Source organism: Felis catus, chromosome X, assembly GCF_018350175.1.
Source record: "Felis catus isolate Fca126 chromosome X, F.catus_Fca126_mat1.0, whole genome shotgun sequence".
Taxonomy (NCBI): Eukaryota; Metazoa; Chordata; class Mammalia; order Carnivora; family Felidae; genus Felis; species Felis catus.
The window spans coordinates 115,600,422-115,611,108 of NC_058386.1; positions in this window are offsets into that span (position 1 = coordinate 115,600,422).

The following is a 10,687-nucleotide window of genomic DNA, read 5'->3' on the forward strand; positions in this document are numbered from 1 at the left end:
ACCTGATACATAGCTAGATTCATATGTTTCACTTTGCTTTCAAACTTTAGAGACTGCATTATTTGGATTTAACTTTTAAAAATTATGTAAAAATAATTAGGTAAACGTCGAATCATTATATTGTACACCTGAAACTAATACTACACTGGATGTTAACTCACTGGAATTTAAATAAAAACTTAAAAGATAATTAGGTAAAGTGAAATCTACAAATGAAGGCATATTCAAAGAAATACAGTTTGTATGCCTGTAACCTTTATGTTATTCCTTTCTTCCTCAAATGTTTTTTGAGTTTTTGGTTTATGTTGTCTTTTTTGAAATATAAGCCAATACACATGAATTAATTCCATAGCATCCTCCAAAGGTTGAACAATGATTGTTTTAAAATGACTATGAAGTCATGGATTTAAACATATTTCATGTGTTTTAATCCATCAAAATTGTTATTATAATTGATGCCCACATTTTTCTATCTTTGGTCAGAGCCTCAGTAGTCTTTTATAGCTTCTTTGATTTTGGGCATGAAAATAGGTCCCTCTACCTTTCTTAGCTAAATTTGGCATAATATGCACACTTTTCACCTTACATGAAACAATATAATTTATTCAAACAGTATCCCATTGATGGACATTTTGGGTTGTGTCCAGCCTTTTGCTTTTATAAATACCACTGCAATAAATAGCCTTGTATATATCTTTTCGTGTATTTGTCAGTGTGTCTTTCCTGAAAGTATTATCTCTTGGTCAAAGAGTATATTCATACACAATTTTAAGGACAATCTCTTAAGAAACAGGCCATCTAGTACATTGTAAGCCATTTATAATCTGGCTGGCTATGCTATTAACATTGGCTTTCTCATGATAGATGACCAGTTCCACCCTTAGTCTTAGTAAAAATGGAAGAAACAGGTTAATTGGTCTTTCTCAGTAGTAAGTAGGATTTGACTGATGTGTAAAAGGTTTTCTCACTTGCTTTGCTTATTCAAGTTTCTTTCCGTCTGGGCTAATGGAGTTGACCTTGAGGACAAAGCATGCCTTTAATACTGCTGGAGAACTTGAATAAAAAGGGCAAATGGAATATTGTTACCAGATAATCTATATGCCCTGCACAGGGTATGGTCTTTTGAGGGAAAATCGAGCCCCACAGCCAGCACATAAGTAAATTTTAAAAAATAGGTCTTCTTTGGGGCGCCTGGGTGGCTCAGTCGGTTAAGCTTCCAAATTCTGCTCAGGTCATGATCTCGTGGCTCTTGGGTTTGAGCCCCATGTCAGGCTCTGTGTTGACAGCTCAGAGCCTGGAGCCTGCTTCTGATTCTGTGTTCCCTCCCTCTTTGCCTCTCCCCCATTCTCTCTCTCTCTCTCAAAAGTAACTAAACATCACAAAAATTTAAAAAGAGGTCTTTTTAGGCACCTAAGAAATGAACTCTACATTTCCCCTCACCTCATTTCCCTTGCTTCTTTCTACTCTTCTCAACTCCCCCAATGGATGGCACCTGATATTCCCACTTCTTCCTCATTCATTCATTCAACGAATATTTATGGAGTTAATTTCTGTGCATGTCCCTGTTAGCATGTCATTTTCACTCAGGGTCCATATTATTTTTTGCAGAAAATTCTTACATTTTTACCTTTATTGAAGTTTACTTTGGATACAGAATGTTTGTCACTGCGTTGTTAAGGCAGCTCCCCAACTTCTTCATTATACAGATAGCAAACTGGACAGCGACATGCAAAAGAATGAAAATGGGCCACTTTCTTACACCAAACACAAAACCAAACACAAAATGGATTAAAGACCTAAATGTGAGAATTGAAACCATAAAATTGCTAGAAGAAAACATAGGCAGTGATTTTCTTTGACATTGGCCTTAGTGACGTTTTTCTAGATATGTCTCCTTAGGCAAAATAAATAAAAGCAAAAATTAACTGTTGAGACTACTCCAAAATAAAAAGGTTTTGCACATGAAGGAAGCCATCCACAAAATAATAAGGCAACCTACTGAATGGAAGAAGAGATTGCAAATGATATCTCTGATAAGGAGTTGATACCCAAAAATATAAAGAACTTACACAACTCAACACCAAAAAAACCAAAAAGCAAAAACGAAAAACCAAAAAACAACAACAACAAAAAACAAGTAACCTGGTTAATAAATGGGCAGAGGACATGAATAGGCATTTTTCCAAAGGAGACATATAGATGGCCAATAGACACATGAAAAGGTGCTCAACATCACTAATCATTAGGGAAATACAAATCAAAACCGTAATGAGATATTGCCTTACACCTGTCATAATGAGTAGAATCAAAAAGACAAGAAATAACAAGTGTTGGTGAGGGTGTGGAGAAAAAGGAACCCTTGTGCACCATTGGTGGGAATGCAAATCGGTGCAGCCACTGTGGAAAACAGTATGGAGGTTTCTCAAAAATAATTAAAATAGAGTTACAATATGATCTGGTAATTCTACTCCTAAGTATTTACCCAAAGAAAACAAATACATGAATTTGAAAAGATATGTGCACCCCTATGATTATTGCAGCACTATTAACAATAGTCAAGGTATGGAAAAAACTCAAGTATCCACTGATAGACAAATGGATAAAGAAGAGGTGAGATACACACACACACACACACACACACACACACACACACACACACTGGCCTATTAGCCATAAAAAAGAATGGAATCTTGCCATTTGCAACAACATGGATGGACCTAGAGGGTATAATGCTAAATGAAATAGTCAGATAAAGACAAATGCCATATGATTCCACTCACATGTGTAATTTAAGAAGCAAAATGAACAAACAAAAAAGGGACAAACAGAAAAACGGGCTCTTAAATACAGAGAACAAACTGGTGGTTGCCAGGGGGAGTTGAGTGGGGGAGGGTGAAATAGATCAAGAAGATTAAGAGTATACTTACTGTGATGAGAACTGAGTAATGTATCTTTAAGAAATGCAGTCTGCATTACTGCCTACTGGGAAATGGGTTCTCTCCTATTTGTGTCCGTTTGTAATCTTTATTTGTCTCACTCCAATCTGACGTTCAGTAGCCTAAAACTTACCCAGTGCTAATTCTTTTATTTAGATGTTCTGGTGAATTACAGTGATTGGAGAAATGTTTTTAGCTCCTTTGAGTAGGAAAATAACCCCCTTCTTGATTAAGGTGCAAACTGATGATGGAAATATATGTACTCCATAGCACTTCCTATGAAACACTGAACATTTTCCTTGCCACATTCGCTTTGCAGCCTCTAAAGGTTCTTTTCTATTCAACCATATTATGACTTTTATCCTATGGACAATCCTTGCCCTTGCTGGTACTCTTCCTAGAGACCAACTACTTAATTATGGCACAGTTTTTGGTATAGACAGCCTGCTCTCCTTGGCTGAGAGAGATCTGATCCCCGACAGTACCTACCTAAATTCCATGTCACCGTGTTCTGCCTATGAAAACCATTCTATGTTATCGATAAGAATTTTCCCTTCATTTCCTGAAATCAGTCCCCTAGAAAGTAAATGTCTCAGAGGATAGTTGGAAGGGAGATACTTCCTAGCCAATTACTTATATGAAAATATAAAAATCTTCTCGGAATTACATATACTTGATAAGTCAGAAATAAAACTCACATGGACAGACTGCAAAACTCAAAAGTCCCTTTATATTAAATGATGCAGTTGCAGAGTAGTATGAAAACATTTGAAAGAATAATTGGTGGTATGGAAACATATGAAATAATACAACTTACTGGTAAGGGTAAGTATGCAATAAAATTCAGAATACTCTAATAATGTGGTGATAGTGCATAAGTCACTTTCAACACTAGTATAAAAGTTGAAAGAAAGAAGTATAAAAAAAACCCATAACTACAATAATTTATTCATGGACACACAATATAAAAAGATGTGAATTGTGACATCAATAACAAAGTGTCTGGTGGGAAATAAAGGACAGAATATCAGTATTTGAAGTTTTTGTTTTCAGCTTAAATTAATATTATAATTATACATTGTGTTATTTAAGCCTCATGGTAAACACAAATAAGAAATCTGTAATAGATACACAAAATATATAAAGAAAGGAATCAGGGCATACTATAACCCAAAAAAAAAATCAAATTACAAAAGAAGACAGTAAGAAGTGAGGAAAGAACAATGTAATTACAAAACAGCTAGACAACAAGTAACAAAATGGCAATAAGTCTTCACCTATCAATAATTACTTTAAATGCAGATGGATTAAATTCTCCCAAACAAAAGACATAGTGTACATGAATAAATTAAAAAAAAAAAGAAGACCCATCCATACACTTCCTACAAACACTCAGCTTTAAGGACGCACACAGACTGAAAGTGAAGGGTTGGATAACCCATGCAAATAGTAATCAAAGGAGAACCTGAGTGGCTATTCTTATATCAGGCAAAATAGACTTTAAGTAAATTGCAGGAGATAAAGAAGGATATCATATAATGATAAAAGGATCAAATCATCTCAGGATGATATCACAAACTATAGATATGTATGTACCCAATATTTGAGCACCTACATATATAAAGCAAACACTAAAATATATGAAGGGAGAATTAGCAGCAATATAATAATAGTAGGGTTCTTCAATACTTCACCTTCAACAATGGATCGACTTTTTAGATAGAAAAACAAAAAGGAAACACTGGAGTTGAACAACAGTATTGACAAAATGAACCTAATGGACATATACAGAATATTCCATTCAAACTTAGCAGAATACTCAGTCTTCTTAAAGGCATATGGGATATTATCCAGGAGAGATCATATTTAAGGACACAGAATAAATCTTAACTGATTTAAGAAGACAGATCATATCAAGAATCTTTTCTAACCATAATGGGAGAAAAATTGAAAAATTCACAAATATGTGGAAATTATAAAACATACTTGTGAACATTCAGTGGGTCAAAGAAGAAATCAAAAGGGAAATTCAAAAATTTTTGAAACATAAAATACAAACACAACATACCAAAGAGGGAGAGGGGTGTTTATAGCAATATGTGCCCATATTAAGAAAGAAGGAAGATCTTAAATAAACAACCTAACTTATACCTCAAGGAACAAAAAAATAAAAACAAAAACAAAAACAAAAAGAACAAACTAAGCCTGAAGAGAGAAAGAAGGAAACAATAAAGATTACAGTGAAATAAGTAAAGACTAGAAAGAAAATAGAAAAATATCAATGTGGGGCGCCTGGTTTGCTCATTCAGGTAAGCGGCCAACTTAGGCTCAGGTCATGATCTCTTGGTTCGTGAGTTCGAGCCCCACGTTGGGCTCTGTGCTGAAGGCTCAGAGTCTGGAGCCTGCTTCAGATTCTGTGTCTCCCTCCCTCTCTCTGCCCCTCCCCCGCTCATGCTCTGGCTCTCTCTCTCAAGAATAAATAAACATTAAAAAAAATTTTTTAAAAAGGAAAATATCAATGAAACTAAGCTTTTTTTTTCTCTTTTGAAAAGATCAATAAAATTGATGACATTTTATCAAGACTAAGGGGAAAAAGGACTCAAATAGATAAAATTATAAATAAAAGAGGAAACATTATTTCTAATGCTATAAAAATAGAAAGGATTATAAAAGACTACTATGAACAATTATATACTATAGAACTGGATAACCTAGAAGAAATAAATAAATTACTAGAAATATATAACATACCAAAACTGAACCATAAATAAAAAAGTCTGAACCACCCAATAACCTATGAGGAGATTGAAACAGTAATAAAAAAACTTACCAATGGATATAAAAGGTCAGGATCAAATGGCTTCACTAGTGAGTTCTACTAAATATTTAAGTAAGAATTAATGTCCATCCTTCTCAAACTCATCCAAAAAATTGAAGAGGAGGGAACATTTCCAAAGTAATTTTATGAGAATAGCATTACCTTCATACCAAAGACAGACAAGGCACTACAAGACAAGAAAATTGCAGACTAATATCCCTAATGAACATAGGTGCAAATGTTTTCAACAACGTACGAGCAAACTGAATTCAACAGCATATGGAAAGGATCATAGGTCACGATCAAGTGAGATTTATCCCTATAATGGAAGGATGTTCCAGCACATGCAAATCAATAAATTTGATATACCACATTAACAGATGAAGGATAAAAATAATATGATTATCTCGATAGAAAAAAAACACTTGACAAAACACAACATCCTATCATGGTAAGATTCTCGACAAATTAGGTATGGAATGAATGTATCTCAAATTAATAAAGGCCACATATCAAAAGCTCACAGCTAACCTTACACTCAGTGGTAAAAAGCTGGAAGCTTTTTCTGTAAGATCAGGAACAAGACAATGATCCCCATTCATGCCACTTCTAATCAACACAGTACTGGAAGTCCTGGTTAGATCAACTAGGGAGGAAAAAGAAATAAAAGACATCCAAATCAGAAAGGAAGAAGTAAAATTATTTTTTTCTGCAGATTACAGGATCTTACATGTAGAAAATCCTCAAGACATCACCAAAATTTGTTGGAACTCATAAACAAATTCAGTAAAAGTTGCAGGATCCAAAATAAACATGCAAAAGTCGGTTGCATTTCTATACAATATCAATGAACTATCCAAAAAAGAAATTAAGAAAACAATCCTACTTATCATAGTATTGAAAATAATAAAATATTAGGAATACATTTAACCAAGGGGTGAAAGATGTATACACTGATAATTATAACACATTAATGAGAGAAAGCAAAAAAGACACAAATAAATAGAAAGATACCCCATGTACATGAATTGGAAGAATTAACATTTTGAAAATGTCCATATTACCCAAAGCAATCTATAGGGTCAGTGACATCTCTATCAAATTCCAATGGCATTTTTCATAGAAATAGATAAAACAATCCTAAAATTCATATGGATCCACAAAAGACCCTGAATAGCCAAAGCAGTCTTGAATGAGAAAAACAGAACTGGAGGCATCGCACTGCTGGAATTAATTATTTAATTTAATTTAATTAATGTTTTTCTGTTTTAAGCCATCTCTGTCTTTTATTTAATTTTAATTTCAGAATACTTAATACAATATCATATTGGTTTCAGGTGTACAACATAGTGATTCAACAATTCTGTACAGTACTCAGTACTCATCACAGCAAATGTACTCTTTTTTTTTTTAATTTTTTTTTCAACGTTTATTTATTTTTGGGACAGAGAGAGACAGAGCATGAACGGGGGAGGGTCAGAGAGAGAGGGAGACACAGAATCGGAAACAGGCTCCAGGCTCTGAGCCATCAGCCCAGAGCCTGACGTGGGGCTCGAACTCACGGACCGCGAGATCGTGACCTGGCTGAAGTCGGACGCTCAACCAACTGCGCCACCCAGGCGCCCCAGCAAATGTACTCTTAATCCCCTTCACCTATTTCACCCATCCCACCACCTACCTCCTCTCTGGAAAATCATATATTTGGTCTTTCTTCAATGAACTTATTTGGCTTAGTGTAATACAATCCAGCTCCATCCATTTTGTTGCAAATGGCAAGATTTCATTTTTCATGGCTGAATAATAGTTCTATGATCTTATGTGTATATATACCACTTCTTTTTCCATTCTTTTCCCGTTCATCTATCAATGGACACTTGGGCTGCTTCCATAAATTGGCTATCGTAAATACTGTTAACATAGGGGTGCATGTATTCCTTTGAATTCGTGTTTTTGTTTTTTTGGGGGTAAATACCCAGTAGTGCAATTGCTGGATCGTAGAGTAGTTCTACATTTAACTTTTTAAGGAACCTCCATACTGTTTTCCATACTGGCTGCACCAATTTGTATTCCCACCACCAGTGCACAAGGGTTCCTATTTCTTCACATCCTCTCCAAGGCTTGTTGTTTCTTGTGTTTTTGATCTTAGGCATTCTGATAGGTGTGAAGTGGTATCTCATTGTGGTTTGGTTCGAATTTCTTTTGAGGATGAGTGATGTTGGACATCTCTTCATGTGTCCGTTGGCCATCTGTATGTCTTTGGAGAAATACCTGTCCATGTCTTCTTATTTTATAATTGGATGCTTTGGGTGTTTTTGGTGTTGCCTTGTATCAGTTCTTTATATATTTTGGATACTAAGCCTTTATCAGATAGGTCATTTGCAAATGTCTTCTCCCATTCAGTAGGTTGTCTTTTAGTTTTGTTGATTGTTTGTTGTGTTAGTAAGGTTTGGGTAGGTTGGCTGTTGGAGGGGACCTGCAGCTGCGGAAAAACTCCTGCCCAGGTCAGAATGGTGGAGGCAGATTCACAGACGAGTGCAGAGGTGGGGTGCACTGTTAGCAAACCAGGCGGAGAGCGTTTGTGCTGTGGTGGTTCCTGGAGGTGTCTGTGTATCTAACCCAGGTGGCAGGGGAGTGAAATGGTGCATGCCAGCTCTTTTGTTCTTGGAAAAGTCTACCAAAGATCCCTGTCCCTTTAGCACATGCTCTGAGATTAGTAAATAAATCTCCTTTATGTATACCCCAGGTATTTGTCAAACTGCTGCTTCTGTGTTGTATCTTAGCAGGGCTGTTTGCTGGGCTTTCTCTTTAAGGGTGGGGACTCGATTTCATATTGGTCCCCCAGCTCTCCCAGAGCTGAGTGGCTGGTTTTTAAAGTGCCAGATATTAAGCCCCACTGAATGCAAGAAGTTGCTAAGTTAGGCTCCTGGGGTTTTTTTGAAAGCCAAATGTTATGGGGATTTATCTTCCCAGTGTGGATCCCCTTGCCTGGTGTGCCCAGGGCTCCTGGGGTGGGATTTGCTCCACTGCTCTCTCTGTGCCCACGGCACCCCTCCTTCCTGTGGACATTTCCATGGCTTGGGTTGGCTCCTGACTGCATCTCTGTCCTTCCTACCCTCTTCTATGTGGCCTCTTCTCTACAGTTAGCTGTGGAGGGTCCATCTGTTCTGCCAGTCTTCCAGTCATTTGAAAATAAACACTCTGATGTGGGTGTTATCTAGGTGTATCCATGGGACCATGATCCCTCCATGAGCCTAGGATCCTCCTACTCTGCTCTCTTTTCCAGAAGTCCACATGGCTTAATTTTAACGTACACTATAAAGCTATAGTAACTTAAATAGTATGGTACTGGCATAAAGACAGACATAAACGGGTGCTTGGGTAGCTCAGTTGGTTAAGTGTCCAACTGAGCATTTTGGCTCAGGTCATGCTCTTGTGGTTTTGTGAGGTCAAGCCCCCCATTGGGCTCTGTGCTGGCAGCACGGAGCCTACTTGGGTTCCTCTCTTCCAATCTCTCTGCCCCTCCCCCACTCATGCTGTCTCTGTTTCTCTCAAAATAAATAAACTTAAAAAAAAAAACGCAGACATATAGACCAATGGAGCAGAATAGAAACCAGAAAGAACTCCACACATTTCTAGTCAACTGATCTCCAATACAGATGCAAATTTTGGAAATTTGTAAGTCCACGTGCTGACGGATTAAATTAGACCCTTATCTCACACTATATACACAAATAAAGTCAAAATGGATTAAACACTTAAATGTTAAGACCTGAAATTGTAAGATTACTAGAAGAAAACACAGAAAAAGCTTCTTGACACTGGTCTGGGTGATGATTTTTGGATATGACTCTAAAACCACAGGCAACCAATACAAAAATGGACAAATGAAATTGCATCACACTAAAAAGCTTTTGCACAGCAAAGGAAACAATCAAAAAAGTGAAGAGACAACCTGGGGAATAGGATGAAATATTCCCAAACCATATATAAAATAAGGGGTTAACATCCAAAATGTATAAGGAACCCAAGCGACTCATTATCACAAAAAGAAGAAAGAAGAAAGAAGAAAGAAAGAAAGAAAGAAAGAAAGATCCTAATTTAAAACTGAGAAATAGACCCGAATAGACATTTCTTCAAGAAGACATACAAATGGCCCATAGGTATATTAAGAAGTGCTAACCATCGTTAATCATCAGGGAAATGCAAACTAAAACTGTAATGAGATATCACCTTACATTTGTTAGAATGCCTATTATCTAAAAGATAAAAGGTAAGTGCTGTCAAAGATGTGGTGAAAAGGGAATCCTTGTACACTGTTGGTGGGAATGCAAATTGGTACAGCCACTATGGAAAACAGTATGAAGGTTCATCAAAACATTAAAATTAGAACTACCATATGATCTACAATCACACTTCTGAATGCACATTGGAGGAAACAAAATTTGTGTCTCAAAGAGATATCTGCACTCTGATGTTCATTTCAGCATAATTCACAGAAACCTAGATATGGAAACAAAGTGTCCATCAAAGGATGAATGGAAAGTGAAAATGTGGTATAGATATGCAATGGATATTATTTATTTATAAAAATGAAGGAATCCTTCCATTTGTGACATGAATGAACCTGGAGAACGTTATGCTAAGTGAAGTAAGGCAGACACAGAAAGACAAATACTGCTTGAACTAACTTAAATATAGAATCTGAAGAAGTTGAACTCTTTAAACCATAGAGTGGTGGTTACTTGGGGCTGGGGGCTGGAAAATGTGGAGAAATGCTGGTCAAATGTACAAAGTTTTTAAACACGTAGGACAAATAAATTATGGAGATTCAATGTACAGTATGGTAACTGAAGTAAGCAACACTGTATTTTATACCTGAAAGTTGCTGAGAGCAGATAATTGTTTTCACCAAAAAAAGTAAGCTATGTGAGGT